The sequence below is a fragment of the Phyllostomus hastatus genome, unplaced genomic scaffold (genome assembly GCF_019186645.2).
Source record: "Phyllostomus hastatus isolate PE091 unplaced genomic scaffold, TTU_PhHast_1.1 phas_contig_1048, whole genome shotgun sequence".
Lineage (NCBI taxonomy): Eukaryota > Metazoa > Chordata > Mammalia > Chiroptera > Phyllostomidae > Phyllostomus > Phyllostomus hastatus.
The window spans coordinates 2,552,866-2,571,827 of record NW_025333513.1 but is presented as its reverse complement, the minus strand read 5'-3'; the positions used below and the strand labels follow the sequence as shown (position 1 = coordinate 2,571,827).

The 18,962-nt window shown below is 39.8% G+C and overlaps 2 pseudogenes; one reads left to right on the top strand and one right to left on the bottom strand.

Moving 5' to 3' along the window:
• The first annotated feature begins 811 nt into the window (after positions 1–811).
• On the top strand, positions 812–4,486 carry LOC123816140 (annotated as a pseudogene).
• Positions 4,487–5,383: 897 nt separating this feature from the next.
• LOC123816135 lies at positions 5,384–9,634 on the bottom strand (annotated as a pseudogene).
• Between the last annotated feature and the right edge of the window lie 9,328 nt (positions 9,635–18,962).

Below are 18,962 nucleotides of genomic sequence, written 5' to 3'. Positions count from 1 at the left end.
TGGATGGAGGGAGACAAAAGGGGGAAAGCCGGGACAACTGTAATAGCATAGTCAATAAAATATATTTTTAAAAATTAAAATTAAAAATTAAATTGTATGAAGCATAGACCAAAATAAGCATTTAAGTAGATGAAACAGTATCAATTTATGTTGGAAACCTGAAAGGGAATAAATATATGACATAGAGTCCATGTTCAAAGACTTTATGCAGACAGTTAATGAAAAGAATTTAACTTATTTGACAACCAGTAGAAAAAGCAGCTGTAAGAAAAGTATCATTTGAGTTATGAGGTACATGTATGGAGTTTTAGGTTACATAGTTCAATACCTACTCATGACAAAATGCTCAGAAAAGTAGGAATAGAAGGGAACTTCCTCAACCTGATAAAGAGCATCTACAAAAACCTAATAGCTAACATTATACTTAGCAGTTAACACTGAATGTTTTTCACCTGAAGACTGAAGACAAAGCAAGGATCTCTCCTCTCCCTCATTCAACATCATTCAACATAGTGTTGGGGGTTCTAGCCAGATAAGCAAGAAAAGGACATTAAAAGCATACAGATTGCAAAGGAAAAAATAAATTTTTTCAGATGACACTATTGTGTATGCAGAAAGTCCAAGGAATCTACACATTAACTATTAGAACTAAAAGTGAGTTCAAGAAAGTCACAGGATACAAGATAAACACACAAAGATGAACTAGCTGTATTTCTATATACTAGCAATGAACTCACAAACACCAAAATTTAAAAATACAATACCATTAAAAATTGCTCAAGATTTCTGGAAGTGATTTCCACGTAAGAACATGCCTCTCATTAACAACCTCCTTCATCCCTCTCCAGAAGAAGAGGAAACACTAAAAGAAGTGCCTGGTGCAGAGCCCCAATTCCTACTTCATGGATGTGAAATGCTCGGGGTGCCATAAAATCACCACCGCCTTTAGCCAGCACAAAGGGTAGTTTCGTGTGTTGTTGGCTCCACCGTCCTCCGTCAGCCTGCAGGTGGAAAAGCAAGACTGATAGAAAGATGCTCCTTCAGAAAGAAGCAGCGCTGCCCTGGCTGGTGTGGCTCAGTGGATTGAGTGCCAGCCTGAGACCCACAGTGTCACCGGTTCAATTCCCAGTCAGGGCGTATGCAGGCCAGGTCCCCAGTTGGGAGCGTGTGAGAGGCAACTGATGGATGCACATCAATGTTCCTCTCCCTTTCTTTGAAAAGACAAATTACAGGCTATTTGCAAATCACAGAACTAACAAAAGACTAGTACCTAGATATAATACAGTTGGCTCTCCATATCCGTGGGTTCAGCATCTGCAGATTCAACCAACCACAATCAAATATATTCCCCCCAAATTGTTACAATGTAGTGAAGCTTACAATTATTGCATCTGTACTGAACATGGGCAGACTTTTTTTGTCATTACTCCTTAAACAATACAGTGTAACAACCATTTACAGGGTTGTTTACATTGTATTAGGTATTATCAGATGGTTTAAAGTATATGAGAGGATGTGGGTAGGTTATATGAAGTGCCATTTTATATAAGGGACTTGGGCATCGATGGATCTTGGTGTCTGTGGAGGGTCCTGGAACAAATCCTCCATGGATACCAAGGGATGACCCTATAAAGAACTTTCAAAATTCAGCAGTAAAAGACAAGCAATCCATTAGAAAATGGGTAAAAAGCATAAAGTGAGATTTTACTAAAGAGGATATATAGATGTATACAATAGGAGTATGGATATGAAAAGATGTACAACATCATTAGCCATTAGAGAAATGCAAATTAAAGCTAAAATAGCATATCACTATACACCTATCAGAATGGCTAAAATTAAAAATAAGGACAACACCAAATGCTGGTGAAGATGCAGAGAAATGGGATTACTCAGACACTGCTGGTGGGAACATGATACAGTACAGCCATTCGGGAAGCTTCTTTAAAACCTAACCATGCCACTACCATACAACTCAGCAGTTATATTCCTAAGCATTTATCACAGAGAATCAAAGATTTGTGATCACACAAAAATATACACGTGAATGTTTCATCAGTTTCATAACAGCCAGACACTGCAAACAAACGGTCACATATATATATCATGAAATCCTACTCGACAATAAAAACACAAACTGGAGACACAAGCAACAACCTGGCTGACTCTCCAGGGAATTAGGCTGGGTGGGAAAACTAACCCCAGATTGTATACTGTATGATTGATTCCATTTATATAACACTTTGAAGTGACATTATAGAAATCAGAAAGGATTAGTGTTTGCCTGGGGTTACGGGAGGGGCGAGAAGGGAGGGAAGTGGGTGTGGCTGTAAAAGGGCAAGGTGCAGAAATCACGGTGATGAAAATGTTCTGTCTCTACCACATCAGTGTCCACACCCAGGTCGGGACAGTTTACAAGATAGAACAGGGAAAGCGTACCTGGGATCTCTAAATTATTCTTATCAGTGTATGTGAATCTATAATTATGTCAGAATAAGGGCAGGTCTCACTTTATTGTGATTCTGATACCATGTTTTCATGAACTTGGAGTCAAGACCCTCCCCCAGCAAAAAAGATTACAACTCACTGAAGGTTCAGGTGATGATGAGCATTCTTTAGCGACAGAGTATTTTTCAATTAAGGTACATACATTGTTTTTAGACATAATGCTATTGTACACTTCACAGACCACAGTATAGTGGAAACATTATTTTTATATGCTCTGGGAAACCAAAGCATTCACATGACTCACTTTACTGAGATACTTTATTGTGGTGGTCTGGGACCAAACCTACAATATCTCTGAGGTATACTTGTGAAAGCTTTATTTTTAAAAGTATGTTAAAAATATTTTCAACAAAACTAGGTGATAGGGTACCTCCATGAACCTTAAAATACAAGTTGGTGGGGACAAACCACTGAGAGTCACATGGTCTGCCTGGAATTGGTGTCTGTTCTGCCATGCAGGGGAGCAACCAGGCACTCCACACATGAGGATATGGTAGTTGCCAGCCAGCCGACAGGCACTCCTCCAAAACCACAGCAAAGCAATGCAAGTAGAGCAAATGAAACTGAGGATTTGGGAGGAGGGTCTGCCCATTCCAAAATCAGGTGGACACAGTGGCCCTGGGGAAGATCAGAAGGGCATGGAGTAGTCTTACCCACTCCAAGTCTCTAAACTGACCCTCCAGGCACCTTCCCAGGGCAGTGCCCTAGGTCAAGGAAAAATTAGAGGTGGTAGAATCGAGAATGAGCCAGATAGGGACAAGGAGAGAGGGAAGTTCAAAGTAAGAGGTAGAAACTTGAACTCTCAAAAAGCAAGCGTTCATATTGTCAAGTGCTACAAGAAACAACAGAAGAGAGAGCTCCCTAAAGTCAAGGACATGCTCCTGGCTGTGCCTCCTTCTAAAGCCCAGGTCACTGAATGCCGTACAGGCAGAGCAACAGAAGAGGGTGAAAGCTGTATCTCATACAAAGTTCATGGAAGTAAGAAGAAATGTGGAAAGCAGCATAAAATCTTTACAACGAAGGCACACCAGAAAAATTATGCTACCAAAAATACTAAATTATAATCTATTTCAAAACAATCTCGAAGTCATTAAGAAAGTATTAGAAGATATAAAATAATGACAGTGACAATCATGCTACAATATAAAAATTAATCACAACAACACAGCTACACCCTAAATGTACAAGATATAATGTCAATTTATCAAATAAAAATAATAATTTTTAAAGAATTAGAAAATCTCAGAAGTATGATGGTAATACTCAGAAAATAATTAGAAAAATGTTTAAATCCATTTCAGAAATGAAGAGTAAACTAGAAGGAACAGAAGAACAAATAAACATAATGTAGAAGACCTCAGTAGAATGAGAGAAGGTGAAAAGGAGGAAAATTTTTAATGAAAAAGAAATGAGATTTAAAGGATTCAAGAAAAATGACAAATATTGAAGATATGAAAAAAAAAGCCCTAACATGTAAATGGTGAGTCCCCAAATAGGAAAACCCAAAGGGAATACTAAAAGAATGTAACTCTACAAAACATTCCTAAAATTTTTTAAAGATGAACAACATAATAAATATATATTCTAATAAAATTTCTGAACATAATAGAAAAAAAGAAAATATCACCAGGGCATCCCAGCAAAAAGAATGACTTAATAATTAGATTATCATCAGACTTTTCAATACCAATGTTACATGAAAATACAGAAACATTATTTAGATGCTGCAATAAAGCATATAAATGGAGGAAGGCTAGAATTAGAATACCCCCAACCTGCAATCCCCAGTGAATCGAGGGACCTCAGCAATGAGCATCAGTGATTCCTAACATCACAAAAAGACAGACAAGCAAACATTGTGCTCCTAGTGGCAAAACCCACACCACCCCCTACAGACTTTCTAAAGGAGCCCAAGCTAAGCCTGATCCAGCCTCTGCATCCAGATGTTGACTTGCAGAGGGAGCGGGGAATGTGTTAAACTGTCCCTGGTATCTGTCATCAGCAAAATCCAGACTACGGAAAACTCTACAAGTCAAATGGCTCAGGCTTTCCTACATATTGATCATTAGGAAAAGAAAGGCACGGAGGAGAAACCTGTGAAGTATAAGAGACATAGAAGACAGCTAAAGAAATATCCAAAACTGGTTCCCATCATGGTCAGGATATGACTATCATCCACAGGAGGAAGGGCCTTTGATTGGCCTGCAGCACACAGGCTGCAGTGGCTGGTAAAGTTCTGTTACCTGACCTGGGTGGGCATTACATGGGTTTTGTCTTAAATGATTTAGTAAATTGTACATTTGTGTTGTTATCTGTATCTCAATTTTATTTTACTTTTTAAAACTTTTTTAAGAGGGAAAAGAAAACTGACCATCTGAGCATTTGTCTGTGTAGACTGTGGAGACTGCAGCTGGAAGAGGAAGACTGGGGAATGACCACTTACGGGGTTAAGGCTGGACCACAGAAAAGTAAACAGTCTGGGACTGGAAGGAGTCAGGTCTGAGCGGATTTCTAGACACTGTCCTGGAAACAGGGACTCATGACATATACTAGTAGGAAGAAGAAGGGCAGAAGGATGACAGATGCATGATCTCAGAACCCAACAAATCTAGAAACAGTTCAGTACTCCTCCAAGGCCTCACAGAAAAGGGTTGTTCCAGAACACTGACCTCATGAGTGCCCTTTACTTTGGCCCACGCCACTCAGTGCTACTTCAGGCTTCAGTGGCGAAGCTTCAGTTAGGACCCTGGTGTTTCTGTGGTAGAAGAACAAACAGCTCCTGAGACCTGCAGGGACAGTGATAAAAGTCTCATGAGTGACCCCCACCTTCACATTCCAGGGACTCAGCAGGTGGTGCCTCCCAGCCAAAGCCACCTTACATCTCTTCCTCACGATGTCCCACTCTGGCCAAAGGACTAAGAGAACCATCTGAAAGACCAGGAAGAAATTACACAGACAGCTGAGTATCCACATTATCTTGGAATGAAAGTGAGGGAAGAAACATGATGCCCCAATGAAGACTAAATGTTGTGATTAATTGAAAGGCAGCAGATGATGTGCATCATGACTCTGCCCACCCCTGTTGGTTTGGGCTTCAGAAAAAACTGTCCTACAGATCCCTGAGAAGTACAGTCACCCTCCCCTGCCTCACACTTTTGATGTTGGGAAAACTGGGAAGTGAGGAAACCACAGGATGGGTGGCAGGGTCCTCCCCAGGGACTCATTACCTTTCCAAGCCCTCAGGCAGATGGCAAACCCACCAGAAGGAAGATCAGCCCAAGCAGGAAGGCTGCCACTCTGCTTAGCATCTTTCTCCAAGAATATTCAGATTGGGCTCCTATGGGAAACATGCCTTTAAGTCCGTAAAAAGCTCCCACTGTTTGGTGAACCTTCCTGAAATCCCAGAACCGGTGCTGGACAGCAATACAATGCTATCTGGAGAAAATAAATTTAGAAATGGTTCTTTGAAAGCAAGGTTTGCACCCATGGAGTTTCTGTTATAGATTCCTACAGCTCATAAGAATGTACCCTAAACACCAAGACCAAAGTATTAGAGGATACTGGCTCCCAGTGCTGGAAGTAAGTGACAAGGTGATTAGACCTCCTTATTTCTTGGAAGATTAAGGGTAGATATCTACCATGTTTTCTCCCACTTTGCCTCAAGGACACCAGTGACACCCTAACTCCCTCAGATCAGGGGAAAAGAATTAGTGCTGTGACTGAGGTGAGTGTGGAGGTAACACAGGCCCCTAATCAGTCAGTACGACCCTGAGTCGGGCCCAGATTCTCACTCCACTCCACAGAAACAGGGCTCAACAGGCTGACGTGATCAACAAGGCAGGTGTAGACACCTCCCAGTTCTGGAGTCATTTCCAGCATCACCATTGTGTGAGAGTTCCAGGCTTCATTCCTGATAAGGCCAGTGGACCTGACCACCTCTTTCTTCCTGCCCATTTCAGGACCACCTGATCCTGATGTACCCTGGATAGAAGCCTGTCACGGAGCACAGCAGCACACTGTGGTGGCGCAGCATTGGGGGTATTTCCAGATACACTGTCACCTCTGGTTGCACTAGCAAGGGAGAGAAAACTGAGACATTATGAGGGAAAACCACAAAGCCAACTCTGGAGTTTCTTTGGGGACTAGCTCTCTCCCTAATCTCTTCCCAGATCATGCTCTCAGAAACGGGAAATGTGAGAAAATCTCAAAACCAAACATGTCATTCCTCCCAGCCCCCACCCCAGCAAGGATGTAGGCCTCAGCAGACACTCCCACAATTACCCCCTATGTTTGACATCACACTGGCCCTTAAAGTCCCTGAGAACCCAGAGACCTGGGACCAAAATCAAGTGAACTGATCTGTGAGGATAATGAGTGAGTCACAGGGGACAGAATTTATACACAGACTCCCTGGCTCCTAATCCACTTATCCTGAAGCTAGAAATTTCCCGATAAGGAAGAAGAATGATGGCCAGAGATCCCTGATCCCACCAGACCTCGCCCTCCGCCTCACCTTCTCTCCCCACAGGGAAGGGTGCCCCAGGTTGCAGTTGTGTCTGCAGAGCATATCCACTACTACAGAAGCTCTACTTTTCTCCAATATATCCAGCCCACTGTTCCACAGCTCAGCACCAGGCAGTATGTTAACTTTAATACCTCATTTCTAATCTGCTTATGTTCTGCAAAGTAATTTAATTTTTCAAAGCTATTCAATCAGTCCTCATGGATTGTTTAAGAAAAAGTGTGGCTAATTTGTAGAGCAGTGTGCTATGATCTGAACATTATATTCCTCCCAAATTCGTATGTTGAAATTCTAAAACCCAAAGGTGATAGTATCATTAGGTGGGGCCTTTGGGGATGCTCTAGGTCATGAGGGTAGAGCCCTGATGAATGGGATTGGTGCCATTATAGAAACAGCTCCAGAAAAATCCCTCACCACTTCCACCATGTGAGACACAGTGAGAAGGCACCAGCTGTGAACCAGGAAGAGAACCTCCACCAGAACACAGCCACGCTGGTGCCTGATCTGGGACTTCCCAGCCTACAGAACTGTGAGAAATAAATTTCTACTGTTTATAAGTCACCCAATCTGTGGCATTTTGTTATAGCAGCTCAAACAGACTAAGACAGTGAGTGATATTTGTCTTAGATTTCAAGAACTGGAAAAGTTTAAGAGACATACTGGCAAATGGCTCTGGGGTAGTCTCAGTTGGTATGAGTTCTAGTTCTAAATCCAGTTGTTTGACATAGAAACAGACGCGGACCCTCCCTGACCTGTTTCCCCGTTGATAGGGTTGGGTTTGGGTTCACATCCAGCAACACTGAGGGAGAGCTCAAAAGCATAGTATTAAATGAGAAAAAGAAAACGTAATTCAATGCACAGTAACATCTGTTAAAATTTTTAAATGTGCAAAGAATAAACAATGTTACATTTTAAAGGCCACCCTCATACTTAAAGACATACCAGACCTATTAAAATGGATATCTGAGAAAGAGAGGGGTGAGAATGGAGACAAGGGGAGGGAGGAGAGAGTCTTTTCACTGACTGATGACTGCAATGTCTGTGAACTCACTAGGTCAGAGTAACTCCCTCCTGTACACTTGAGAACAATAATAAAAGAAAATTCAGGTGGTTAATAATGCAGGTTGGCAGGAAAGATCTCCCTGAAGAAAGGGCATTGGAGTTGAGACTTGAAAGATCATTGTTACTGATCTTAAGTTGTAAATTTACTTTCATTTCCAAGTTCAGAGGCCTCCTCCAGGAACCACTGAGCTGAGCTGTCAGGGCGGCAGGATCCTTCCTGGGTCAGCCACAGTCCTCTCTCCCTCAACAGCTAATTTCTGAGGAGGCTCTCACTTCCAGTTCTCTATTCCCTCTTACAGTCAAAATCAGGAAAAACATACCGTATTTTGCCACATATAATGTGCACTTTTTGCCCAAATTTTTTAGGGAAAAATAGGGATGTGCATTATACATGAGTATAATTCCATATCTATATGTTTTTAATTAATTTATTTATACTTATGCATTAAAAGTGTAACTCTAGAAAGCGATAACGATATCCTTATACAAAATAATGCCCTGGAATATGATAATCAGTTTTATTTCTAAATATAAATAAATAATTGAATTAAAAAATTAAAACAAAAGATTTTTTTCCCTGAAAGTTTGGGTCAAAAATGTGGCTGCTCATTTACATGGCAAAATACGGTATTTTTTTTATTTGCCATACCTCTGGTTCAGATTAAGACTTGGGCTGGATGTTTTTCATCTGTGTTGTTTAATGGACATTATAATCTCAAAGAGGTTTCTATTGTCTAAGAACAATGATCTCCCACCCACTCTCCACCCCACCCCACCCTACCCCAACCTCCAGGTTTTTTCTCTTTTGTCATTAATGAGACTTTCAAAGGGATTTCATTCTTAGCACATTATCCTGTTTTCTGCTGATAAATATGTTTTCATTGTGTAATATTGCTTCAGATTTGCATAGCCTATCTCCTCAGCTAGAAAAATAACAGCAATAAATACATATACCCTGTAACCTGAAGACAGGGATAATGTACTCAACTTCTCTAATTTCTCAAAATTGTGTGGTACTATTCTAACCACATAACATGGTCTTAACAAATGCAAAAGAAGCAACCTGTTTCCAATTTCTTGTGTCCATATATAACCCAGTTGAATAAATATAGAAACAGTCATGATCATCAGAGCAAATTCCCCACGAAAAATGGCAGCTTTTCTCAGACTGCCTCCTGACTGACCTTGATGCAATAAAAACGGTAAGCAAAATAAAATGTTGCCCTTCCTGCCTCCCTACTCCTTGAATCTGTGGCTCTGGTACAAGAAGTCCCTTTCCCAGCAGTGTGTATGGTAAAGAGGTAAGAAGAAACACTTTTCTGTCAAAGGGAAGAACACCCTCCTGAAAGCCAGAAGCCACTCCCTGTCGTGCCTGTAGCCTGAACCTACACAGAAAGGAATCCCTTCCCCATATCAATTATTGCATACACGCCTGAAAAAATCACTCTGTTTTTACCAGTCTCTGCCTTGAGTCATAGAGGAATCCAGCCTGATTAGATGCACTGGCAGAGCTACCACCCAGGGAACCCACCCAGAACCCATTCTGGAAGGAAAAAAACAGGACAGGAAAACCATCAACCTCTTCAGAATGGGGCTTGCCCTTACACAGCTCAGTCAAAAATTATTCATCAAGTGTATACCTTGCTGGCCTCTCCCAGATTGGAAACTCCCCACATTGCTAACCAATCAAGATAGAGAAGATTTGCATCATTAGGTGCTGGGTAGAATAGTTTCATAAAGTTGTGTTATACCAATCGAGTATTGCTTACCTGCAGAATCACTGACAGTAGTTTAGGTATGTGGAAAATGGTTTGGGAAAAAAAGAAAAAAATGTTCTACACAGTAGGTGGTACTAGAAGAACTGGGCAGATTGTTTATTATGTATCCTGATGTCCTCATTTGGCATGTCCCTGGCCTGTCCTCACCTATGGGTTGGTTGACTTTGCCAACAGAGAGTTTGTTAATTAAGAAGGAAGTAGACAGAATTCTGAAGCATATGCCTTAAGACCAGTTAGTAAAGCGATTATCAGAGAATAGAAGAGACTAGGAATGTGGGAATAACCTAGAAAATATGCTTTCCTATAAACCAAACAGCACCACAAAAAGCGGGGTGCAGGGGGGACATGAAGAGAGGATTCTCAAGAGAATAAAATGCTGTAAAAATGTTCAAGAGGATAAAATATTAAAATACATGTTTATATTTTATGATTATTGAGGCACCAATAAACTTCATTAAGACATAGAGTGTTAAATGTTGAAGCTGTATTTCAAAAGAGTAAAAAGTAAATTAGAAATGAGGAAATGAAGGCAGTAGATGTAAACAGCCCTTCAAATTTTGCAAATACTGTATTTTTTTGGACTATAAGACACACTTTTACCACAATTTTTGCTTCAAAAGTTTTCCCCCTATTTTCCTCTTCTAAAACCTAGGTGCATCTGGGGTCTGCACCATAAGACACATCTAGGTTTTAGAGGAGGAAAATGGGGGAAAATTTTGAAGCAAAAATTGTGGTAAAAACAGTGTGTCTTACAGTCCAAAAAATACGGTAAAAAGAAAAGAAAAGATGACCCTGGCTGGTGTAGCTCAGTGGATTGAGCACAGGCTGCGAACCAAAGTGTCGCAGGTTCGATTCCCAGTCAGGGCACATACCTGGGTTGCAGGCCATGGCCCCCAGCAACCACACATTGATGTTTCTCTCTTTCTCCCTTCCTTCCCTCTCTAAAAATAAATTTAAAAAATAAAAATCTTTAAAAAATAAATAAATAAAATATAAGTACTTTAAAAAAAAAAAGAAAGAAAGAAAAGATGAGACTATCACTTGAGAGGAAAGCAACACCAGGCAAAAATTACTTTTAAGATGGGAAAGAACTTCAGTTTCTGAAACAAGTAGAGGACATCTGTAGATAAGAGAGATTGAAGATAAAAAAAAAAAGAGAGAAGAAAGGAGAAATTTCTCCCAAAATGCTGAATAGAATCCAAAAATGAGAGAGATGGTCATAAAAAGGGATACTTCTTCACATGCAAGAATGAACACAGGCAGATTTGGGAAGAAAAAGAGAGAAATTAGGAAGCTCCAGTTGTATGACTTCAATGAAGTCATTTTAGAATAAGGCAAGATTTTCTGCTCAAAGAGCTGCAATAAAATATATTTGATAACTAAGGAGAGCATGAGTCTGTTTTCACCAAAGTAGTGTCTCAGTAAGTGTATTATCATGTATTTGGGATAGAGCTATCTGTGCTCAATACCATGGGTTGTACAATGATGAACAGACAAGTCCCTTGTCCTCCAGACTTCAATAACCTCAGTGCAGAGACAGGGAAACAATCTACTGTAATGTCAGGAAGAATGAAGCTAGCTTTGTAATGACCAAGCACACAAAAAGAGTAATTTTAACTTAGTCTAGAAAGAGTCTATGATGTAGTTAATGTTTGATACAATTGGCCTAACAAGCAGAATTTTAGGATTCAAAATACCCAGTACATGTGGACAACAGAGGAGATAAACAGTGAAACAAAAAAAGTTTATTTGGAATCCCTGAAAAAATACTTGTTATCCACAATAAATACGTATGCAAACTACTTCATTGATGGGAGCAAATGCAATAGAATTTTTCTTCTTTTCGCTAAAGGAACACAGGCTTTGATGGGTAGGTAAGGTGGGATTATGATAGTTGACCAGGAGACTCAGGAATACTTGAGTGATGCCTTCCCAAATATGCTGTGATGACCTCGGGAAAGCTTGACCCATAAATAGTAATAGCAAATTGTCAATCAAAGCTTTACTCTACACTTAGCTGGTCAAATCCCTAACATCCAATAGTCTTATGGAAAGCTTCTCTGAAGCATGTAACCCCAAGTTAGGTCTCGCGTTGCCTCTTAAATCCCACTGTGCCACCGGCCAACTGTAAATCCTGAAGAATTAAGAACATCCAGTGCTGTGGGAAGAAGAAAGATGATTGGGTCACAAAGGGACTCTGTTCAAAGTAACAGGAATGGATTCAGAAAAGAGAAGTAAAATGCTACTATGGAACCTTTTAATGTACTATGACCACCCCCCAAACTCTTACTAAACATGTCCTGCTCTGGAATCTGACCAATCAGAATAAGTTCTTCTCTTGAAGATCATGACAAACAAAGGAAAAGATGCAGAGAAGTGGAAAACGTCCTCGGCTTCCTAGGCACATGGGAAACTATACCTCCTAGCCTCCTGGGACTATGTGACTAGTTCTAGCTAATGGTTAGTGGGAAAAAAGGTTCTTGGTAAAAAAAATGAAACTACCATTGCATGATTCTTCTTCTCTTCCCCTCCCAAGTCAACCAAGACAGCCTTGTGTTGAAATGTGGAATGAGAGTATAAAAGTAGTCTAATTAGCTGAGTGATCATGGAGGGCAGCTACCCAGAGAATCACCCAAGCCTACAACAGATACCGTGTGAATGAGAGATAACTGTTGCTTAATTAAGGTACTAGGGGTTGTTTGTTACCACAGCCTGGTCTAACCTGACCTAACTAACATAGGAGAGGAACAAGATGTTGACCCACCCCGACCACATACCTCAGGTAGATTTGAATATTCATGAATAAAAGAAGTCTGTCCACAAACCACAAAACAGTAGACACAATGCAGAGCACATGCCCTTTGATTGTGAATTCTTCTTCTGGAGGTGGATAGCTGTGTTGCTCCCATTTGGGAGGGCATGTGTGAAGCTGAGTAAAATGGCAACAGACAGAAGGAGCTCGAGCTCCTGAGTTTTAACTTCCTCCCTTCTTCCCCACACCTACTTTAGTCTTTCTGGTATATGTTAGCTCATTTGACAATGGAGAAAAACATTTGACTTGAGGCTGAGTGAATGAGGTTATTAGACACAGTAAAAGCCTGACAGGGTGGATGAGACATAAGACTAAACCTTTTCTGTTCCCTGCAGGCACTACCCTGGCTGGGCTTCTGCAGCTGCTCTCAGAGACCAGGGGGAGTGGAGAAAAATTGGGGCCTAGGGAATAGAAATTAAATGGAGGCTTGCATTTGGATTTAGAGGGAAGAGAAGGAGTTGTCAGATGGTAAGGGGTGATGAGGGAAGATCGGAGGATATGGATGCTGATCCAGAAGGTTAGGAGGACTGCTCCTTCTTACTTCTGAGGTAAATGTTTCCAAGGCCCATAAACACTAAGATCAAACTTGCCTACATCATAATAATAAGAACTAATATTTGCTGACTGCTATTATGAGACAGTTTTCTAAGCACTATATGACTATGTGAGGACGAGGGAGAGAGAAAGACAGAGAGGAGAAGAGGGAGAGAATCATCACAACAGTCCTTCATAGTACATACTATTATGACCCCATTTTATAGATGAAGTAATGAAAGAATGAACCGAAGGTCACATCACAGTGAGTCCCTAGGCTGTTCTCATTCCATTGCACTGTACTTCTTACTTGAGAACCCAGGAAAACTTTATTTCTAAAGTTCAGCGTCTCTAATGATAGGGTGCACAAAGAGGCAAAATAACCGAAGATTTTTATTATAACTATTTGGTATTGGGACAGACCTCCGACATATTCTCTCTTACAGAAGGAAGCCAGTGGTCTCATGTATCACAAGCAGGAATGGCACAGTCTATCTGTAGGCACTAAGAAGAGAAAACAAAGCAGCCTGTGAATCTCCCTTGCCAGTGGCCTCTGTGGAGTCATTGCCCACACTTAAGTGTCAATGTCTACAGCCTGGCTCCCCAGGCTTATCAGAGAGAATGTGCAGTTCTGGGGAGACAGCTAATAAAGGGAGAGGCTGTGGCCTGGTTCCTTTCTCCCACATTTTTGTTGTTGTGCTCTACTTGTACAATATGAGCTTGGAAAAAAGGTGGGGCATTTTGATCTCATCCTGCCTGACTTTAGCCAAGAGCCCTACCTGATACAAATATGGGCTTTCTGTGATTTTTCACTCTGGCTCATGTTTTACATTTCTCTTCCTCTTTCTCCCCCCATTCCTTAGGGAGTGAGAGGAGCTGGGTGTGATACATGTGGTTGTTTCTTGATAGTGCTAACAATAATTCTCCCTATTACCTGATGCAATTACCCCTTCAGTTGCTATTTTGGTGACCTTAAATTTTAAATAAACTGTTCATTTAAATTCATGTTCCTCTTTCTATGCTCTCTTATTACCAGAAACATCAGCTGCCTTACAGAAGTTAGAAAAATATTCTGAGATAACTAGACAGGAAATTAAACATATCTTTAGAGAACATTATGTGTTAAGCTACAGTTTAATTGAAGGCACTGTACTAGGCTAAGAACATTGCCAGTTCAAAGCCCTGAACTGTCCCTCAGTGGTGACTGGAGCTCCAAACCAGAGGGACACATCACATGAGGGGAAGGTAAAAAGGAAAAGGTGTAAGAAACAACAGAAGTAGGTGGAGTTTGGGGTGTCTGAAGCAAACTCATGATCTCACCCAAAGAATCCTTTTGGGAACTGAGGAACTAACTAAAGGTTCTGGGTTCTAAGCAGCAATCACTCCTTTGATATGATGTCTGATATGGATCCACCCACGTATTGATTTGTGTGTATTACATGACACAATTCTCCTGTGATGGTTTTGTCTGTCATCTCATCCTGGGAAAGTGAATGCATGTGGCCTTTTGTCTTGCTGATGTGTCCATTTGAACTCATTGTTCCTAGGAAATAGCTACTGAAATTATAATATCATGAACTTCAGAAAGGTTTTTTAGAACAAACCCAGTTTGGTCCTGATGAGTTTATTTTAAATCTGTGCTAAATTCTGTTTGCAATATTTTTAGAACTTTTGCATTGATATTAATAATTTATAATTTGTTGTGTATTGTCATAGTTTAACATTAATATTATACTTACTACATCAAAAGAATGCTTTTATGCTATTGAGCCATTTAATTAGAATTGGAATTATCCCTTTTTTCTCTTTAAAGACTTTATTATATTCCCTAAGTATCTGGGGATAACTCTTTTACAATTTTCTCTATTTCTTCTATGGAAATTATTTTATTGATATACCTCTGTAGGGGGTGGTTTTGATAGAGAGTTATATTGAGCAAAGTAGTCTCTTGTGATTTTTCCTCTGTTTCTGTATTTATTTTGTCCTTGTCATTTCTTATTTTCTTTAGTTGCAACTGCTCTACTTTTTTTTATGATGAGACTTATCTTACTGAAAAATAATGTTAAGGTTTTTGAATTTATGCGTTATACTCTTCTTTAGTTTTCTAACTTTTTAATTTCTGCTCTTATCTTTGTTACCTACTCCTGCTTTCATTTAATTGATCTTGTTGTTCTTTTCACTTAATTTACTTTGTTTTGTTCTTTCCTTTCACTGATGTAAATAAAACCATGGATTCTCCTCTGAATACTGCTTTAACTATATCTCAAAATTTTTGAAATGTGATTTTTGTCATTTTTCTAGAATTTTCTTAGTTTATTTTTTAAATTTCTCTCTCTGGTCAAGAGAGAAATAATTTTTTAAAGTTTCGATGTGAAAGCACATTTATCCTTTCTGATTTTTTGTGGAACAGAGTATTTATTTTTTTCTGATTTTCTTATTATTATCTACCTTGTTCCATTATGGTCAGAGAGTAGCATCTATGTCATTCCTACTTTTAGGAATTTATTGAAGTTTTTTGTGCCATAAAAACTGGTCTATTTTTTAAAGATTTCATTTATTTACTTTTAGACAGAGAGGGGAAAAGAGGCAGAAAGAGAGAAGAGAAATATCAATGAACAGGAAATAATAGATTGGTTGCCTTTCCCATGCCCCCAGCAGGGGTCCTGGCCCACAACCCAGGCATGTGCCCTGACTGGGAATTGAGCAGGCGGCCTTTCAGTTTGCAGGCGGTGCTCAATCTACTGACCCACAGCAGCCAGGGCAAAAGTGGTCTCTTTTTATTTTGTTTTGTTGGAACTTGAAAATTGTGCTCTCTACTTTCAATGAAGAAACTTTAAATACACTTGTATAATATTCTGGTGACTTCTTGTTATCATCATGCAATGATCATCTTTGTCTCTACAATTGCCTTTGGTCTTAGGCTGTAATTGTTTCATTTATTTTTTAAGATTTTATTTATTTGTTTTTGCAGAAAAGGAGGGAGAAAAGCGGGGAGAGAAACATCAATGTGTGATTGCCTCTCATGCTCCCTCAGCTGAGGATCCGGCCAGCAACCTAGGCATATGCCCTGACTGGGAATCCAACCAGTGACCTTTTGGTTTGCAGGCTGGTACTCAATCCACTGAGCCATACCAGCCAGGGCACTAGATTATCTTTTTAAATGTCAGTGTAACTTCACAAGCTGTCCTCTGTTATTGTTGGTGTTGTGTATCATATTGCATGTTTTATTTTAACCTTTTCATGTCTTTAGGGCATTTTTTGTGACTCATGTGAAGAGCATATAACTGGACTTGGTGATGTTATTAATACAATCTGAGAATTTTTAACTCCTAAATTTAAGCTATTTACATTTGTTGTCATTACCAGGGTTTCTGGATTTGTTTTCATTATCATACATTTTGCTTTTTATTTTATGTTGTCTCTTTGCTTCTTTTCTTCTCCTTTCATGCTTTATAGTAAATAGATTAAATTTTTAAGTAATCTCTAATGTCCTCCTACTGGCTTAGGAGTTTTACATCCAATTAGTTAAGAGTTACCCCTGCACTTTTAACATGACAACTTGGCAACAATTGACTAACAATTGAAGTTCATCGATACCTCTACCCTCCTTCCAAACAAGACAAAAATTTTATAACGCTTTTACTTTACTGCCCCATTCTCATGTTATTTGTGATTTGTCCCTTTTGTTCTTAAATTTAATAGTCATTATTGCTAGTGATTTTTATAGTCACAGTCACTTGTCATTTTCCAGTTTAATTTGCCAATATGTCAGACAGGCTAGTCATTGCTGCTGTTTGTTGTTGTGCCTGTGTGTGTTTCTCAGCTTTGCTGCTTGGAGCTTACTTTTTTCTTCCAAGTTCTTAAGTGGTAATAAAAGAAAATCAAATGACAACTACAGTATGATGCTACCTTTTATCCATAAGACTGGAAAAAATCTAAAAAGTTAACAAAACTGTGTTGGTGAGAATGTGGGGAAACAGAAAACCTCATATTGCTGATGGAACTGTGCAGTAGCACAATCTCTAGTAAGGCAATTCTGCAATATCTGTCAATATTACTAATATAGTACACTTGGCCTTAGCTGGTGTGTCTCAGTGGATTGAGCACCAGCCTTCAAACTAAAGGGTTACTGGTTCAATTCCCAATCAGGACACATGCCTGGGTTGTAGGCCAGGTCCCTAGTAGGGGGCACATTAGAAGCAACCACACATTGATGTTTCTCTCCCTCTCTTTCTCCCTCCCTTCCTCTCTGTCTAAAAATAAATAAAACCTTTAAAAATTTATATATATAGTACACCTGGACTCAGCAACTCCCCCATCAGGGTTTTATTGTTGTGAATTTCTTGCACATCTTGCAATTTCTTTGTGTTTTACGAAGTCTATGCAAGACATTACTTATAAGAGTGAAAAACATCCAATAGCCTAACTATTCATCAATAGCAAGAGACAGGTTAAATGAAATACAGTACTACTGTTTTTTTAAAAAACCATGTATTTCTGAAATCTAAAAAGTTAAGCTCAAAACAAGGAATTCAGGGAGTTGCTACATGTAAAAATAGAAAGCAAGCATATACACACATATATGATTAAATATACATTAATTTCTCTGGAAGGGTAACATAAAGCTCCAGGTATGGATCACCTACCAGGGGTGTTGGCGCACTGTGGGGAAGGATGGGAGTGAGGCTCTCCTCTAAACCCTTTTGTGTCTTAAATTTTAAACCACATTAGTATATTGCCTACTCAAATAAATAGCTTCTTTTAAAAAAGAAAATAATAGAAGGGTAAGTGGATGCAGAAAGTATAGGCAACTGTTTTGAAGAGTTTTGCTGTAAAGTTGGGCAGAGGTCACTTTTTCCTAGTGTGTGACCCAGGCAAGTTAGTAACGTTTCAAAATCTCCATTTTTCTCATTCCCAGAATTGGGAACAGCAATACCTGCCACATAGAATTATCTTGAAGATAAAATAAGAAGATATATCCAGGCACTTAGCTCAGCAGTAGTACACAGGAAGGACTCAATAACCGATTGTTATTGTTATTGAATTATTAAAGTTCATGAGTCCATTAAGACTCTAGATAGAAAACCCAGGATTTCCTAGAACTACTAGATGGCATCAGACTCAAATAAATGGGTGTTCCTTTCACTCACTAGCACCCAAAATGGCAGATACTTGTTTTCCTTATTCCCTAAGTCACTTCTTCCCCCCTCCCAAATTCTGACAACTTTACTCTTCCTCTTCTTGATTCACCCCTGCCGTTTGGTGGCTGCCCCACTCGGCTAGGGCACAAAGGACTTGAAATTCAAGACCGAGCAGAGCAGATGAGGTGGGGGTGTTTGGGGCTCCAAAGACATGAGTTTCTTAAGATTCCCCCTTTCCATTCATGTTTTCCTTTGGAACAAAAACAAAACATGACTGAGTGGGGAAGATACCGAATGTCAGTGGCAAGAGTAAGAGGAAGTCCAATGGTGTTACGGGGATAGGAGGATAGGAGGGGTGACTGAAAAGAACTAGAACTCTGGGGCAACAGCATCACCAACACCTGTGCTTACAGACAGACCACACCTGTAGGGTTTGTCTGTCCAGGATGACCACCTTGATTGTCAGGAGACATTTTCCTGTGTCCCTGAAATAAGGTGTACCTGGCAGTTTCTCCTGAGATGACAGATTTCGGGGACACTTTAAGATCCCAAGGTCTTCTGCGTCTACCTGTACTGCCAATGGATGCCCAACTTTTCCTCCCAGC